Here is a 5,902-nt window from a genome sequence, read left to right on the forward strand (position 1 = left end):
AACGTGAAGAACTCTTTCCCAATGCAAACACCATCCCCACCCACCATCTGACCTAATAAACACAGATAGCTGTGCCTTCGAGTCTCTGAATGTGGGATGCACCTGCTCTCCTCTTCCAGACGCAGGAGGACAATGACAGTTTCCGTCCAGGAATGGAACAAGCCAGGTTCCCTGACTCCCACCCACTGTCTGACCCTGGTCAGCTCCATAGTAGGTCACTGATCGGTTCCACAGCCAGTTTCTTTTTCTCCATGATTCATCGACTCTTAAACGCAACTATTTCTTCATCCTGTCACTGTGGAACACTTAATCCCCAACCGTATTGAAACCAAGCGCTGTTTTCCTTGCCCTTGCCCTAACACTGGGAGCAGAATATGACTCCTTTGAAAACTTCAAAAGTTAATTTTTTTTGTTGTTGTTTCTTGGGGATGGCTTTCAAGTTCTCGAACAATAAAATAAAGGACTTCGTTTTCCTCTGGGTAAAGCTTGTTCTTCACCCAGACTTGGGTTTCTTTCCTTTCCGTTACAACCCCTCAACACATCGAAGGACACGAAATATTTATGAACGTTATTTATGGGCCTCGGTTGTTTACCTCTTGCCAAAACTGAAAAGCATGTCTGTGTGTGGCCTGAAAAAGCCCGACTAGGACAAAACCCAAACAGAGAAATGAGCGGCTACTCCATGTTTGAAAAGGGGTGGGGAGGGGGAATAAAATTGGTCAAACTTCAACAAAAAAAAATCCAGAAGTCACTCATTCAACATAGTCTTCTGACTGCACAAAGGAAAAGAAATAAAACATCTTCTCCGAGGACCCATCCTGTTTGTCCTAGCTCAGACGGTCATGGGTAAACATTTATGGCGAGCATCAGGAGGGAACGTAGGCCCGGCATGTGACAGTCAGGGGACTGTCACTTGCTCGGCAGATGGAGCTAAAGGTGCTGCCTGCCTTGACCTGTCCCCCAAAGCCTTTCTTGGCTGCCTGCCTTGAACTCTTAACTGGGCAGGGAGGGAAACGAGCAAATCTCTAATGAGTTCCTGATCCGACTCCAATCCCTCCCTTTCTTGCACACATTGCTTTGGAGAATCAAATCCCAACATCTGGAATTTGACTTTTCACTGTCACAGGATGTCTCCAATGCTGGCTGTTGTTTCTAGAGTTACATAATTTCTCCTAAGGAGCTTTTTTCCTCGCTTCAAAAAGAAAGTGAGAGAGATTGTGGAGGAAATGCCTACGATATTAAAAAGTCATAAGTACTCATCTGTGATAACAAAAAAAGCAATGGCCTCGGACGTACATAGGTTCTGATCGTTCGCCGGGAGCTTGAGGAAACGGGACCTGCCTGGTGGGGCTGACCATGAACAAGCAGAAATAAAGAATGTGAGGAAAAGAGGTAAATGCTCTGTGATGTGCAAACATTGTGGCGATGATTTGAACGTCTCGGGAAGAATTAAATAACTGGTGGTCTGAGATGCATCTGCTGAGCTCAGACCATCTCACCCATATAATCTTACCCACCTTCAATCGATGGTCGGCTTTAAGTCTTTAAGCCTCGATGTCTCCTTCCTACAGCAGAAGGGCCATGTTGGCGGCGCATACCGAGCTGTTCAAGGAGGAATCTCGGAACGGCAGGGGCCGGTCTGCAGCAGCCAGACCCTGGGCTGGCCACAGTGACTCACCAGGCAGGCGCTGGCTCTTCAGATTCCACTGGCCCTGCACAGTGGAAATGAGCTTTGAAAACCACTGCTTGGCATCTCGAAAGAAGCAGTTGACCTAATGGCTGATTACTTTCTTGAAATGGCCCATTGAACTGGATTTGCATTCTCTCTGTTAAAGAGGACCGGGGATAAACACAGTCCAAGAATCACTCTAATGGAGAGCTTTCCTCTCCTCCGGCTAGAACTCTTATCACAGCTCTTAAGTATCCCAGTGCAGAAGATTCCAGGAGAATAAAATAGATCCATTCTTAAATTCGCAAAGGCTTTCATCTCAAAAGGTATGTAGGTTCTCTGCCCACCCCAGGAAGCAGAGCTGAGAACTGCGTGTCTGTGTGTGAGGCGGCGTTGTCCTCAGCAGGGTAGACCACCACTGAGTGCTTTGTCCTCTTAAAGGAGACCGGTTCTGGGAAAGAGATTGAGTTCAAGTTCTCCGGAATGTCAAGATCTCTCTCCATTCAGAGTGCCAAAAAGTAAAGGTGTCTAAAGTTGTCATAAAATTATCAAACTTAAAACTGAATATTGTGTACCCCGTGCTTAGAATTCAATAATTGAGAGGTATATAGCCGCTGCTGTCAAGAAACCTATGGTCTAATGGAAGAGCCAGTTGATGAGATAGGCAATTACAGTTCAGAGAAGACTCTCAGAAGTATATGTGAGAATCACCTCTCTCATTTTGGAAGGTCAAGGAAGGCAGTATGGAAGAAATGACATCTAAGGGGACATCAGAACAACAAGGTAAGAGGTAATGAAGAAAAGGGATAAAACATTAAGGGAGAGGTAACCTCATTTGCAAAGCCCTAGAAATATAAATATATAGCTTTTGTCTGAAATGTAATTGATAAGAGAGAATTCCGTAAAAAACAGATTCCATAAACCAGAGATCAGCAAACTTTTCTGTAAAGGGAAGATACTAAATATTTTAGGCTTTAGGGTCCATACAGTCTTTGTGGAAACTATGTGACCCTGACACTATATAGAGAAAACATCCGCAGACAATGTGTAAATGAATGTATCTCAATAATACTTTATTTACAAGAACAGGGGGCAGGCCAGATATGGCTCATGGCCTGATATTTGCTAGCACCTGAATTCTTACTATAATATTCTAAATGTGGTCCCCAGAGCAGTAGCCTCAGCATCACCTGGGAGCTTGTTTGAAGTGCAGAATCTCGGGGTCCATCCATGACCTTCTAACCTAGAGTCTGCATTTGACGTTTGAGAGCTCCGCGGGTGGTTTGTGGGCACAACAGAGCAGAGCAGGATTGCTATAAGCTTTGCCAAGGCCTTTGGACCCCATCTTTGAGACCTTCATATTTGCACATTTGGAAGATTCCTCTGACTGTAGCATTGCAAGTACTTGAGAGTGAATCGTCTGCTAAAATCCTGTACTTTAAGTGCCCAACTCGCCTCTCTGTAGTCCTGGCCCTGCTGGGGAAAATGGACAGTAACGGGCCAGACTGCAGAACAGCTTCTCTCTTCTCCCAGCCCGGGGAAAACCCGCGTCACCTGACCTCCCGCCGGGAAGAAGGCTGATCTAAAGCTCCTGGGTCTTCATCTTCATTAAGGTTAGTCCCTTGGGGTGTATTTCCAAGTCTCAGGTGAAGGCATTTTTCTAGGGACCTCTGCTTCAAACCAAAACTGTTACACCATGCTTCTCTGCTGTCTATTGTCATCATTTGTTTCCATATAGATTCCGTGACACTGCAGGGTTCAGTTTTCTGCGCCCGCTCTACCTGTGAAGGCATGAGCTTGGTGTCAGCTTCCAGACCAACACGCAGGCCGCAGATCCAAGCGTGAGCAGAATAAGGTCCCCTAATTAGGCAAGAGACAGCTGTGCGTGCTCTGAAGGAAGGCATCGATCAAAGAATGCACGTCCCTTCCCTGCCTTTTATTTATGCTTTAGAAAATCCAATTAAAGCAGAGCTAGCAATCTCTAAATTTTTCAGCCATTTAACACATACAACAGCATTGCAGGCCATGAATTTAAACACACACGCATGCATGCACACAAACACACACACACACACACACATCCTGTTTCTTCCTTGTCAGCCTCAAGGACTTAGGGACTTGGGGTGTGCCAGTGGACACAGTACCCAAAAGGATGACGAAAAGTTGGTCAGAAAATGTCATTCAGCTGGCTTCGTCCATTTCTCGTCTTTTCCTCTGCCCCTGATGATTATATTTCATCCACACGCCTTTCCTGCTCATTTCAGCTTGTCCTTGGGGATGCTTCACTTAGATTATGCTGATGTGAGCAAACCCTGTGAATAATTTTGCCTTGCTGTTTCCCTGGTTTAAGGTTAGGCTGATACTTTATAGTCCAGCCTCCCCTTTCTTAGCAAAGCCTTGGTTATATATGGCCCCAGGAAAGACACCCATGGAAATTACTACAGTGATTTGCCTTGAGCCTGGCCATTTCCTGGTGTCATGCTCATTGAGCTACTCAGGTCTATAAATGCCAGCTGTTGTGTATAGGTGTGACATCATTTTAAATCTACTTGTTTATGACAAAAATAAAGTGCTTTTTTTTTTTTTTAAGAGTAAAGCTGTTTTCTGATGGTTGCCAGAGGGGACGTGGGTTGGAAGGCTGGATGAAAAGAAGTTAAAAAATGTGAAGTTCAGCATAAGGACTATAGTCAATAATATTGTAATAACTATGTATGGTGCCAGGTGGGTATTTGAATTATCAGGGGAACACTTTGTAAATTATATAATTGTCTAACCACTATGCTATACATCTGAAACTAATATAAAATAATATTGAATGTCAACTGTAGCTGAAAAATAAAATTAAATACATAAATAAATTTAAAAGCAAAAAAAAGAGAGTAACGAAGTAAGATATGTCAGGATGTCATCATCTCATCTGTTGACATTGAGAAGCACTCAGCAGTACTTATCTCATGAAGTTTTGGTGATGATTAAATGGGTTAAGGTATGTTATGTGCTTAGAATAGTGTTCAACACATAAGTGCTTACGAACACTGTCACTTATTATTGTCTTTAAATAAATTATTTGGTATCAAATTAATAGGATAAACACATTTGCAGAGAAGAATGTTAACTTTAATTGAAATAAAAAGTGTTTGATAAAAATTTTAACATGTTGATTGCGCTAGCATGACCAATAACTATTTGCCAATTAAGTTAGGTAAATGATATAATTGTTTTTGCTCAACAGTGTCCTTATATGATATCAACTTTCTGCCTTTCTTGTGAAAAATCATCCCTTTTCCCCCACGTGGTCCTGGTGAGACAGGCTGTCTTAGCCACCACCCCATCTGTACTCTCCTCTCCGGACAAATGTGAACGCGTGACCAAAATGAGCCAATCAGAGTCTTCCATGAGAAAGAAATGGATTCTGGGAACAAAACAAAAAGTTTATCTTCCCCTGGGATTAAGAGCTTCAAAAACAACACAAACTAGAAATACTAGGCAGCTACCTTGAATGCATTTGAAAATTGAGAGAAACTTCAGATTGATGCCAATATACAGAGCTGAGATATGGCAAAAGAAAGAGAAAAACGTAACGATGTATTATGAGCCCTTGAATCAAGACATAACTAGAGACAGCTCAACCGCTAGACTTCCCAATTCTGTGAACCAATAAAATTCTTCTTTGCTTAAGCGACTTTGTGCTATTTCCTGTCACTTGCAACCAGAGCAACCCTGACCGAAACACTTTTGACTGTATGCATCATGTATCCATTAAAGCAGGTCCAACCAAGATAGATTTACTTTCAATTAGTATTACATGAAACTGATAAAAGTTATTTTATTTTTTAAAAAATTTTATAATTTGGATTCTTAACTGGAAGTAGATTTTACTAAAACGAATTGTTTTATTATGTTTTATTCCTTTAGTTTAGGCGATCATAAGTAGAGGTTTAAGTAGAGAGGCTAGGTAATTTTTTAACAAATACAATAGTAAACATGTGAAATAAAAGTGAGTTAGATTTGTTGTCCATTTATCTATAAAAATAAAATATTATATTTGAACATATAGCATACACACACACATACATACACACATATGCAGTATAAATATGTATATACTGAGAGAGAGCTTGTGAGTTTACTGAGTTCCTACTACATTCCAGGTACTATTCCAGGGTATGTGTATATTATTTCATTATGTCATTATAGCAACTTCCCTTGGAGGTAAGCATCATATATAAGAAA

General features: G+C 41.8%; 1 long non-coding RNA gene across 1 annotated transcript; it reads left to right on the forward strand.

Moving 5' to 3' along the window:
- The first annotated feature begins 1,215 nt into the window (after positions 1-1,215).
- LOC136310538 (uncharacterized) lies at positions 1,216-5,347 on the forward strand. Its single transcript, XR_010726582.1, has 3 exons — positions 1,216-2,452; positions 3,203-3,282; positions 4,902-5,347. It is a non-coding gene; the product is annotated as an uncharacterized lncRNA (long non-coding RNA).
- Positions 5,348-5,902: the final 555 nt, after the last annotated feature.

The sequence above is a fragment of the Saccopteryx bilineata genome, chromosome 7, assembly GCF_036850765.1.
Source record: "Saccopteryx bilineata isolate mSacBil1 chromosome 7, mSacBil1_pri_phased_curated, whole genome shotgun sequence".
Lineage (NCBI taxonomy): Eukaryota > Metazoa > Chordata > Mammalia > Chiroptera > Emballonuridae > Saccopteryx > Saccopteryx bilineata.